The sequence below is a fragment of the Asparagus officinalis genome, chromosome 6 (genome assembly GCF_001876935.1).
Source record: "Asparagus officinalis chromosome 6, Aspof.V1, whole genome shotgun sequence".
Taxonomy (NCBI): Eukaryota; Viridiplantae; Streptophyta; class Magnoliopsida; order Asparagales; family Asparagaceae; genus Asparagus; species Asparagus officinalis.
Genome location: NC_033799.1, coordinates 29,266,422 through 29,279,574, shown reverse-complemented (window position 1 = coordinate 29,279,574; position 13,153 = coordinate 29,266,422). Strand labels below are relative to the sequence as shown.

Genomic DNA, 13,153 nt, shown 5'->3' with positions numbered 1-13,153 from the left:
AAGTTGCAATCCTTAATCAATGGCTTTTCTGGAAGTCTAATGCACAGCGAGACAAACTTCTTGCTTGCATTCACTAACCTCTTCGCTCGCGTCACCATTCCCAAGCTTGTCTCCCTCGGAAGAGATGCCGAACGAAATATGAACTTTTCACCACCCTTGGTGAATGTATACTTCTGAGCCCGCCTCTCGTAGATCGCATATCTATCCCATAAGTACGGATTGCCCAGTATAATCTGACAAACATCCAATGGAACTACGTCGCATGTGACCTCGTCAATATACGACTCATGGAGTGCAAATCTTACAGTGCATTGATCAACTACACTAAGCTTTTCCTCCTTCTGAATCCACCCCAATGGATAGGGCTTCGGATGCTTGACCGTCTTCAGACCCAGCTTCTGAACCAAGGCTTCGGATATTAAATTCTTCTTGCTACCCGGATCGACTATGGTATCAACCAAACTGGTCTTCACTTGCAACTTAAGAACAAAGAGCTGCTCTCTCGGGTCGTCGTCCTCTTTCGTGGCCTGTTTCCCCGTCATAAGATTAAGACTGCTATTAGGCTCTGTCATCCCCGGGACTTCTTTCGGACCTTGAGCTATCATGTATGCCTTTTTCTCCTCCTTCTTCTTTAACCCTTTTGGCTTTAGATGAGGATACTTCTCCCAGCACCGATCAGCTTCGTGCCCTGTCTTCTCGTAGTGACTACAAATCAACCCCGTTTTCCCTGGATCACCCTTCTTCTTCTCCTCCTTAAACTGAGAACCACCAGACTCGCCTCCAACTTGCTTTGCATCCCCCTTTGCTTCGTTGCTCTTCTTTTGCTTGCCCTCAATGGCAATGGCCTTCACGCTCACATCTGCAATAGTCTCGACCGTGAATAACCTCATCTCCTTTTGGATGTAATCGCTCAATCCCGCCATATACTTCATGAACATAGAATATTCCTCTGTCGCAATGTTAAGGGCCATCGCCTGCTGCTGAAACTCCGTAGTGTATTCTTGAACGGTTTGATTGACTCTTTGGCGCAAGTCGTACCACTTGTACCAACGTTCTTCAAGGAATCCCACCGGATAGAACTGTTTCCTAAGTATCTCCTTGAACTTGTTCCACGACACCGTATTCTTCTCCTGCTTGCAATAGGATTTCCACCACGTCAACGCATGTCCTGAAAGCTTCAAAGTCGCGAACACAATCTTCTCTTTTGACGAATAGCCATAAAGAGTAAAATACGTCTCCATCCGCTCGATCCAGTCATCAAGCCTCTCGACGTTAACACTCCCATCATAAATAGGAATCTCCACTCTGAAATCAATCTTCAGATTCTGGTAAGAATTCTTACCCCCTTGATGCGGTGCAGCCTTGATGGTCTCGTCCTCCTCGTCAGAGCATGAAAGCTCGCTCTCTCCACCGGACTCTATAGGTTTCTTCTTAGATCTAGAAGAAGATTCCCCCTTTTCGTTCCCTCCTTGGATGATACCGACGAGTTTTGTGAGCGTCGACCCTATCGTCTCGATCTGCTTCTCTAATGCATCAATCCTTACTGAATTATCTCCTTCAGCCATCTTCTCCTTCCTTAAATCCTGGACTCCTTCCAATGAAATAAGGATCTCGCCAAGCTTCTTGTATGAGGACCGAGTAAGGACCATACACAGGATGCCCCTTCACCGGATCTGATGCTCTGATACCAACTTGATACGAGTCACCGTACGAGCACTTTTTGGTCGCGGAATTACCAAAAGGTGGGTTGAGAAGAGGATGACCAAAACACAAGAACAATTCAGTATAAGGCGAAGGAAAATACCTTCTCTAGATTATGAAGAACAAAAGATTACAATCTCTCCCTCACAATCTCACTAGAATCGAGAACAACCTCTCAATCCTCTCTAAACCCTAATCTCTCTTGATTAGAATATCTCTTGATCACTTCTCTCTGAGATCTCATTCATCTAAACCCTAATCCTTTTGATAAGGATTTCACTTAGACCTAAAATCCTTTAGGACTACATCTTGGCCTCTAACCTCCTTGTTTAGAACCCTAAACAATCCCTATTTATAGGGTTTACAACGTGGTGATAATCTTGTAAATAAACAAGTCCAAAAGGATCAGGAATCCCTGTTAAAACAGAATCCAAAACGAACCAGGAAAAGCCAAATATCGCGATCCGGTCGACCGCCAATTCTGGTCCGGTCGACCGGCCAGAGCGCTTCTGCAAACCCTGCCTTGTGCAGGTTTCTCCGGTCGACCGGCATGGGTGCTGCGGTCGACCGGCCAGAACCCGACCCTGTTTTCCTGATCTTCTGCGTTTCACTCCTTCTGACTTCTTTCGCCGTCCTCTATGGCTCCAACCACGCCTCTAGACTTATCCACTGTTGGGACCGAAATCCCGGAAAGAATGCAAGTGGCAACCATTTTGAATAGTCTTCCCCCTTCACTTGCTGTGGCTGCCACCACATTAAGAATGAATCTTGCCATTAAGTCTGTCACTGATCTTTCTATGCACCTAGCGATAGAACAGAACTTAATAGCCAGTAGGAAGGAACCAGAACTGAATATGGTGCAGCAAGAGCTGAATTATGTCCGCCAGAGGTATAATACTGGAAGTTATAAAAACTCTGGTTCTAGTAAACCACAACCACGAGGACCGAAATCGTAGCAGTTCAAGAGAAAGAAAGTAGCCCGCGGAGCCTGCTACAATTGTGGAAAGTTCGGGCATTTCAAACCCAATTGCCCACAAGGTGAAAAGCAGGAGAATAAGGGAGGCTATAAGCAACCAGAACAAGGGGGTACTAGCAAAACAGAATTCATCAGTGTGACGGAATGTAATGCTGTGATGACGGATATCAGTGGTTGGTGGATCGACTCCGGTGCGACTAGGCATATCGCAAAGGGCAAGAATGGAGTCGTAGAATTCACCGAGCTGAAGAAAGGAGAACAGAGAATCTATATGGGTAATAATACCTATCTCGATGTAGAAGGTATTGGTTCGTATAGATTGAATCTTGGGGACAGCATTCTTGTCCTCAAAGATGTGTTCTATGCGCCAGGAATTTGACGTAATCTGATCTCTGTTCCCAGCTTGATGAAGAAAGGACTGGAAGTGATGTTCTATAATAACAGAGTTTCTATAGGTAAGAATAATAAAGTGTATGCTATGGGTAAATATGTGCCCGAGCATGAATTATGCATTCTTCCAGTAGTTTGTAATAATTCTGATAATAAAATTTTAAATTTGAACTACTTGTCTTGTTATATTTCTGAATCAGAATTGTGGCATTCTAGACTAGGACATGCTAGTATTTTAAAAATGAAAGAAATTATCAGAATGAACTTGCTTCCTGCACTATCTAATGTTCAATTGCCACCATGTGAACATTGTTTAACTGGTAAAATAACTAGAAAACCTTTTGTTGGCAGACATAGAGCCAATGAACTTTTAGGATTGATACACTCAGATATTTGTGGTCTTCTAAGTGTCAAAACTCATAGTAATAAAGAATACTTTATTACTTTTATAGATGATTATTCCAAGTTTGCACACGTCTATCTTATATCCAGAAAATTAGAAGCTTTTGACTGCCTTAAGAGAATAAGACAGAAGTTGAAAACCAACTTGGATTAAAAATCAAAATTTTGAGAACTGATAGATGTGGAGAATATAATTCTAAAGAATTTGAAAGTTATTGTATTTAGCATAGAATTAAAAGGCATACAACAATGCCGTATACGCCACAACAGAATGATGTTGCTGAAAGAAAGAACAAAATATTATTAAATGTAGTTAGATGTATGTTGTCACACTCTGGTCTCTCTAAAAACTTTTGAGGAAAAGCATTATTAACTGTAAACTACATTTTAAATAGAATTCCCACCAAATCAGTTGTATCTACACCTTATGAATTATGGAATGGGAGGAAACCTAATTTGAGTCATCTCAGGAAGTGGGGATCTATAGCCCATGTTCTCATTCCATGTCAACTTAGAGATAAGTTGGATTTTAAAACAATAAAGTGTAGATTCATAGGATATTCAGAAAAGTCAAAAGGTTATAAGTTCTACAATAAAGAAAAAGAAGTCATTGAAAGCAGAGATGCTACATTTCTAGAGAATCTAGAGGAAGAGAAACAAGTTCAAGAGGAAACATATGTTAGACCCTAGAGGGGGGGTGATTAGGGTCTTATGCTAATCTAATCCGATTAAATACCAATTAAAAGAATTAACAACTATATTCTTGCAAGATAGGTATACAATCTATTATGGGCAAGAATATGCAATATACACAAAGTGATATATCCTAGCAATGAGATATACTATGAGTTATATGCAAGGATATGAAACTAAGGGTGATACAAACATAAATAAGATAAACAAGATAGTGGATAATATGAACTAAGAGTAAATTACAATGGCGATATAAAATATGAGCATGAATATAACCGGGTTTTCTACGTTCACCCGAATAACGTTTACACCTCACAGTATCGGTTTTCAACGCTCACCGATCAACGTCACTCCTCACACTCGGTTTCTAGCTCACCGAAAACCTCACTACACACTCGGTTTCTAGCTCACCGAAAACCTTACAACACTCACAATGTAACAAATATAAATTTGTTCTCTACAATAGGTGAGAACTCAATTCTCACACTCAATGTCACACAAACCCCACAACCCAAATTATACTATGTATGCAAATACAATAAGCTCAATGGTTGTGTGTGTAAGCAAAGAGTATCAATAAAACAATTAAACTCAATATAAGAATCTAGCTTATGGAAATTAAGATTATAACAATAAATAGCTAGAATTGAGTTTAAGGAAAACTTCTCTATAGATCAAGAGTGAGAGAGAGATGAGTTGAATGCCCAAACACCAAAGATGTTCTCCACTTGCTCTTGTGAAATTTGCTCCACAAATCAAACTTTTGTAAATGCTTAAAAGCTTTTTAAACAAACACTAAACCCTTAAACAAAACTCCTTAAACTTGTTTTTAAAACTCTCTTTTTAAACAAACACTAAACCCTTAAACAAAACTCCTTAAACTTGTTTTTAAAACTCTCTTTAAAACATACTTAGATGGATTGAGAGTTGAAGACAATGGGGTATTTATACCCTCTTACAACTCAGCCAAGAAACCAGAGCAAAAGACAAAACAGCCCCAAGGCAACGGTCAAAAAACTAGCCGTTGTCGACCGACGATTCTCTGGAAAAATACTGACGAATGGTCAATTGACCGGTCGACCGTACCGGTCGACCGAAAACTGACATTCTAGAAAAATCGGTTTTAGAGCTGATTTTAAAACACTGTTTAAAAATATCAAATAAATTCCAAAAAATGTAAAACTTTGGGGAATGATTGTAGACATGATAATAAACATGCTACAATGACTGGTTATCAAAAAGGACTTCCCAAATGAAAAATATCATCATTTTACAAACTAGTCCAAAACATGAAAATATGAGATACTTGAATTTTGATGTTTTGACATAAACCAACTTTTGAAACTTTGTGAAATGTTTTTGTAGACTTATTAAAACATGTATAAACTAATATTGAAGTCTATAAACTAAGAATACAATATTTTCACAAAATTACATATTCTATGCAATGTTTTCAAAAAACATAATAGAAAATATGAAATATAGAATTTCATATATATAACCATAAAAACTCAAAACATATGTATATATATAACTATATATATGCATAGAAACCAAAACTTATATATATATATATATGACTATATATATATATATACGAAGAAACCAATAAATGTGTGTGTATAGATAATTGAGCTTAGAGTATATAACACACATAATATAAATCCTAAACTAAATTACCCAAGCTAGATCTTGATCTTCAATAAGCTCTTCTAGGTAATCTCGCGGATGAAGCTTTAACTTGGATCTTGAACTTTGAATAGCAAGGCTTCACCGACATTCCGCCAACCTCCTTTGGATATGATCGTTGAAGCTCTATTCCATCCATCCTCCAACAACGTTGTTTATCTACAAAACATAGGAATACACAAACACTAGACAAACAACATTAGTAATAAATTGTTTGTTAAACATCATCAAAACAAGAAGGCCAACAACATAACCTCTAACTGTAATAGATGATGATTATTACAGTGTTGTTCCCACTAATGACCCTGATATTGTGAATGAACCTAACCTTAAAAATGATGAAATACCTATAAAAGATAATGTACCTAATCAACCGGTTGTAGGCAACAAAAAGACAAGAACACAACCTTCATGGATGGATGATTAGTATTTGTATTCATGTGAGTCATCTTGTTTTTTGGTAGATACAAATATAGAAGAACAAGACCCCTTAACCTTTTCTGATGCGATGAAATCGCATGAATCAGCTTTATGGATAGAATCTATGAGAGAAGAACTTGATTCCATAGAAAAGAACAAGGTATGGGAGTTATGTGATCTACCAGAAAATAAAAAAGTCATTGGATGCAAATGGGTGCTTAAAAAGAAATATTGTGTTGATGGATCTATTGATAAATTTAAAACACGGTTAGTTGCCAAGGGTTATAACCAGAAGGCAGTAATAGATTTTTAGGAGACGTATTCTTCTGTGGCTAAATTTGCATCCATTAGAATTATTTTGGCTATTGTTGCATATCTTGATTTGGAGTTATTCCAAATGGATGTTAAAACTACATTCCTTAACGGAGAGTTGAAGGAAGCAATATATATGTAACAACCTGAAGGTTTTCAGGTGAAAAGATAGGAACATAAAGTTTACAAATTAATGAAATCCCTATATGGTTTAAAATAGTCTTCTAGACAATGGTATCTCAAATTTCATGATGCGGTCATTAAACTTGGTTTTATTCAAAATAAATTAGATAATTGTGTATATATCTTGAAAAGTGGGAGCAAGTTTACTATATTATCATTATATGTGGATGATATATTGCTCGCTGAAAATGACATTGAAATGTTGAATAAAATCAAAGCAGATCTCAGCGAAAAAATTAAGATGAAAGACATGGGAGATGCATCATATATTCTTGGAATTCAAATAATTCGAGATAGAAAGTCTAGAATGCTAAGTTTAAACCAAGAAAAATATTTAAGATCAGTTCTTAAAAAGTTTGGAATGGAGAATTCCAATCCGGCACCAACTCCGTTGGTTATAGGAAAGAGATTATGTAAAGAGCAAAGCCCTGGAGAAGGGCAAAAACTATTAGATGTTCCTTATGCTCAAGCAATTGGAAGCTTGATGTATGTAATGTTGTGCACCAGACCTGATATAGCTTATGCTGTGAGTCTAGTCAGTAGATATCAAAGTAATCCAGGACCAGCACATTGGGAAGCTGTTAAAAGGATTATGAAGTATATCAGAGGTACATTGACTCATAGATTAGTTTATCAAGCTGATTCGCTTGAACTCCTCGGTTATTCCGATGCTGATTTCGGAGGTGATAAAGATGATGGAAAGTCCACTTCGGGACACTTATTTATCTTTGGAGGAGGAGTTGTTTCTTGGAGTAGCAAGAAACAAGGGTGTGTTGCAAGATATACGCAAGAAGCTGAATATATAGCTTGCAGTATGGCAACTACACATGCTGTCTGGATAAGATGGTTTTTGATTGATCTTGATCTCAATTTGTTAGAAGGACCTATTGATATTTATTATGATAATCAAGCAGCAATTAGCTTAATCAATAGTGGTGCGAATAGCTCCAAAGGAAAACATATTGAGATTCAGTATCACTGAGATATTGTAGAAAAGAGAGAAGTCAAAGTGACTTATATCCCTACTACAGATATGATTGCTGATCCTTTGACAAAAAGAATACCAGCAGAATCTTTTATCAAACATGTAAGTTTGATGGGACTTAGGAATAAATAAGTCCAAGTAAAATTTCATGAATAATGACATAAGAGTTACTCTCTACGGATAGTGGGAGTAATGATAAGCAGAAACATCCGATCTCACGGATAGTGGGAGGCATGTCACTTGGTTAATTTGGTCAAGTGGGAGATGTTAGCTTGACTCGGTCATGGATGACCAAATCAACCACGGTTTCTCAGTAGAGAGAATCGTGGAGAACGAGAAAATTGGGGTTTGTTGATAGATTTTCTCTCAGAGACGGATTGAGGGGGGGGGGGGGGGGGCGTGGGATTTATGGCCTATAAAAGGGAGTGTAATCTACTTGCAGAAATATAACGAAATAGAAGAATCATTACCGGAGCCCTCCCCTCAACGAAATACATTCTTTTTCTCTTCTTCTCTGTGTTCAAAGAAAGGAAAATAAACCTGTAACCAACCAACATTGATGAATTCACTCTCCATCCAACTTGTGGAGCTCTTAGAAAAGGACTGCACAAAATTAGACCAGCATGAAGCTTCAAGGCAGGAAAACTTTTACAAGCGCATACATGATTTCATTTCAAATTAAAAAAGAAAAATGCTGCTTGTACAATGTAACTCTTGTCATAAAAAGTTACAAGAGGTAAAGAAAACAAACCAAGCAAAATGCATATAATTTTCAACCACGCAAATTTCTTTGACATAAAACTAGGATCTGATAATAAGAATTTTGCAAATGTGCTTTGACATAAAACTAGGATCTGATAATAAGAATTTTGCAAATAAAAAATGTATATACTCTGAAATGCTAACACTTTGATGGTCACAGGAAGTAATATGCCAACGCTAAACCTAGCAGTGACATGCTATCTACAAAATTTGAATACAGACTTATTGGACCATGGAAAGAGCAGGCTCTTCCAAAATAAATAAATCAGCTTGATTGTTCATACTATCTATGAAAATTTGACTCCAGAGTTGAACCGTGAAAAGAGCAGGCTTTTCCAATAAATTAATAAATAAGCCAACTTAATGGTTTGTAGCCTGACATGCTGCTCAGTGAAGGAGAGGAATGCAAAACTATGGGAACATAAAGAGATTGGACTGGGACTCCATTAAACTTTCCCTGATCTCCTCAAGGAATTGTCCTTTGACCTGAACGAACGAGTGCTTATTTTTCACATTTGTAAATGATTTATCAGAAACACGAATAGCTAAACCCATTGTTTTGCCTGCCTATCTTCCACTAGAGATCAGTTACAAGGAAACAACAAATAAAAAAATATATTTTAGCATCGCATGTTAATAAGATAAACAGAGGGAGCTCGTCAGGACCCATGCTAAACGTGTTTTGCAGATCCAGTTAACTAATAAAGCATATCTTAAACAGAAGAAGGTGTTAGAAATTATGGTTAAATCTGGAATTGAACAGTGAAGGATGATGTGCTGTTATTTTTTATTTTTCAATAACTGTTGTGCGTTTGTAAAACGTTGTGCTTAAAGCAATATTTGGCCTACTCCGGTGCAAGGATCCCAAGGCCAAACTGTTTTCAGGAACAACAGTACAGTACTCTGGTATGCACCAAATCAGTACTGTCAAGATCTCCTCGATCTATAAGACCTTTCGGTCAAGACAAAAGATCTCCTCGATCTCAGAGTCAAGATCTCCTCGATCTATAAGACCTTTCGGTCAAGACAAAAGATCTCCTCGATCTCAGAACCTTACGGTTCAAAACCTTTATAAGACCTTTCGGTCAAGACAAAAGATCTCCTCGATCTCAGAACCTTACGGTTCAAAACCTTTCGGTTTCGGGGTTCATGCGGGCACAATTTCTGTAGCAACAGCACAACAACAACGTCAATCTAACGTTCGTATTCCAAGCTCGCGTGGGTATTCCGACGTTCGTATTCTACATTAACGTTCGTATTCCACGCTCGCGAGTGTTCACTCAAATCCGCAAGTGCACGGATATCGTTATAGCGATGCAAGGTCGTATCCTCAGGGACTTAGTTGTTAATTACTGATTTTCACTATTTTTTGACTATCTAAACCAATCGTGCTAAAAAGTATGATTTTTGACTATCAATAATGAACGCGCTAACTAGTATCAACGGCGAATTCACTCAATTAAAAGGATCTAGGATTGAACTTCGGTTTTAACTCTAGTTTGAATCAACAAATTAATCAATTGTTATCGAATCTCTCAATGCATTAAGAATGACTAACCTATGATAACTATTAGTCTCTTTCGACAACTAAAAGTTGTGCCTAATTTAGCCTAACAACCTATTTTCATGGTGTTGAACTAAATTAAACCCATTAAGTTCTTGTTAATCCCTCATGTTCTCAAGAATAATTAACCAACTTTTGTGATCAATTAATTCTTGTTCAATTACTATTTTCCGGCGTTAATCTAACCTTTCAGTTCAAATCAACATCCTAAAAGAATTAAATCAGTGGCCAATTGAATTAACCCTAGGCAATTAGATACTAGTAATTGAATAATGCAAATCGAACAGTCAATAACAACAACAATCAGTTCATTAATTCATAACCATGGCCGAACCTAGTTCAATCCCAGATAAGACAATTACTCACACATAATTGAAATAGAAAACATGATAACAATATATAAGATCATAATCACAAACTGGAAACTGAGATAGATCAGAAAGATAAACCGTAGTGTTGAAGTTGCACACAATTCTCCACAAACAGCAGGTTCCAAATCAAAAGAAAACTTAATCTAAGAGTTTTTAGAGAGAAGAAAGAAAAATCCAGATCTCCAGCCTCTGCTTTTTTTTCGATGCTTCAGGACGTCTCCCTTTTAAATCTGGGAAACATGTGTTGAAAGATAACTCCAAATCTTGCTTCAGATCGCGTGATAACTGAATACCGATATCGGACACGACTGTGTAGATCGACACGGCCAGGCCGTGTCTATCTCTATTTCGCTCTGCTTTCTGGGCTTTTCTTCTGTAATCAACACGCCTGTGTTGTTGAACACTGGGGTGACCGTGTAGCCTTCTTTCCTTGCATTCATTGATTCCTTTTTCACTCTGAATCCATGCTAAGCTCCAGTAATTCCTACACAATATATAAATAGAGCAGTAAATAAGAACTAGGGAGCTTAACAGGGCAAAAGTGCAAGGAAATATATCAAATAACAACAAATCCATAGGTGAAACACAGTCAAATTATAGAGGATATTTGTGTTTATCAACTCCCCCATGCTTGAACTATTGCTTGTCCTCAAGCAAAACAGATGGAAACACACATATGAGAGGGTACAGATTCAAAGAAAATAGAAATTAAGCACAAAAGTATCCACTATTCTCAAGTTCACATGCAACATTATTCCACTCAACCCAATGTCAAAATAGAAATCTTGTCTTAAGTTCAAAGTTGAAGAAAATGTATCTGTAGGCGTTCACATACGTTAGTGCAAGCGACTCAACTCATAAACGTTGGAAAAAGAAATGGCATGACAAAGTTAAAATTTTTATTTGTGATTACCCAAAACTTCTCGTGACAGACACATATCTCATCACAATGGGTCATACTCTTCCTGCTTAAGGTCTCAAAGGAGCACTCTGTTTCCTTGCATTTTATTTATTTATTCAAAATTTTTTGAAGATCCCGTCATAATTAACACCTACCGACGTGACAGCCATACTTCTGAGGGTGCGGTGCCAGGTACTCGGTGCAACAGACTTTAGGACCCTTTTTTTTTACAAGGCCGAGTGTTTCTCCAGTAACCAAAAAGTAGTCCAAGTCACCAAAGAAGCTTAGGTTTTAATTAGATGGGTTGAGCCAAAATCCATTCCCATCTCCCCAATGTTTAGAGTTAAGTATCGATAAAGTGGAACTCGAATAGATAACATCCTAACCAACTAAACATGAAACAAAGATTTTATTTATTTATTTATTTTTTACAATGTGGCATGTGAAATAAATGATGCATGTGTTAGAAGGGTTTTCAAACAGTGATACTCTTTTTGTTTTTTTTTGTTTTTTTATGAGAGCTAAATGAAAAATCCCAATACAGAAAACAAGCACTCAAAAATACCAAAGCATACATGAAACATCATCCCAACACACACAATCCCCCAATGCTTGAATTGCACATTGTCCCCAATGTGTTTGAGTAATTGAAAGGAGGATAAGAGAGACTCACCGCTCATTGAGGTGGCGGTGGAGGTGCATAAGGATGAGGTAGAAAAAAGTGGTGCAAATCTTGTATCAAATGGTTCATCGTCCCTAGTGTAGTGCCAAAACCATCCAGACACACGTTAATGACAGTGAATTGTGTGCCCATATCTTGTCGTAATGAGTGGACAGACTCTTTCAATTGTTGTTGCCCCCGCTCCAACATGTTGAACCTGTTGATCCAATTGGGGGACGCACTAGATGTGGATGCACCATGGAGCGAAGTGTGTGGAGCCGGTTGTTGTAGGGGTACCCCTTGTAGACCGGTGTTGTAATGCTGTCGGTGAGTTGGAGGTTGTTGCGTCATTACTTTTTCTGCGTTTTGAAGCCATGGGGCTGAATGGATGAGTTCTGTTCCTCAGTTGATGAATGGGAGATTGTTGGAGTTGCGGGACGGTGCTTCTCTCGTTGGAACTGCAGAGGTATGGTCTTGGTGTTGGAGTCATTCCTAGCTTTGGGTTAGAGAAGAGTTAATGTGTAATGAGAACTTCGGCATGGGGTGGGATGATGAGTAGGGGAAGTATGGGGGGAAGTTAATGGGGAAGTCAATGAATTGGGTTTGGGAAAGTTAATGGCTTTTGGGGAGAGGAGAAGTTAATGGGGTTGTCAGGAGTTGATAGGCTTTTGGGGAGGTGGGAAATTAATTGGGATGTCAGGTGGTATGATGAGTAGGGGAAGTATGGGGGGAAGTTAATGGGGAAGTCAATGAATTGGGTTTGGGAAAGTTAATGGCTTTTGGGGAGAGGAGAAGTTAATGGGGTTGTCAGGAGTTGATAGGCTTTTGGGGAGGTGGGGAATTAATTGGGATGTCAGGTGGTGGGTAAAAGGAGTCTGGAATTTTCTTTTTTTTCTTTTTTTTTAACATGGGTGTGGTGGACGCCTTCCCAGGGTGTGGTAGACTATGGAAATGAGATGAAGACTGTCCCAACTGCTACACGGCTGTGTTGGTGGACACTGCCTAGCCGTGTAAACTGTGTATTCAATATTTTTCCTTCTGTCCTCTTTAGCCTTGAACTCTCTGTTACCTATTTTCCTTTTGTCATTCACCTACACACCAGTTCACGGAAACTTGATTACATGTCATGAAAACTAATAATTT

At 38.2% G+C, this 13,153-nt stretch overlaps 1 long non-coding RNA gene across 1 annotated transcript; it reads right to left on the bottom strand.

Annotated features, from left to right (window-relative positions):
- LOC109844911 lies at positions 10,369-12,668 on the bottom strand. Its single transcript, XR_002248166.1, has 2 exons — positions 12,023-12,668; positions 10,369-10,932 (listed from the first exon to the last, which is right to left on the bottom strand). It is a non-coding gene; the product is annotated as an uncharacterized LOC109844911 (long non-coding RNA).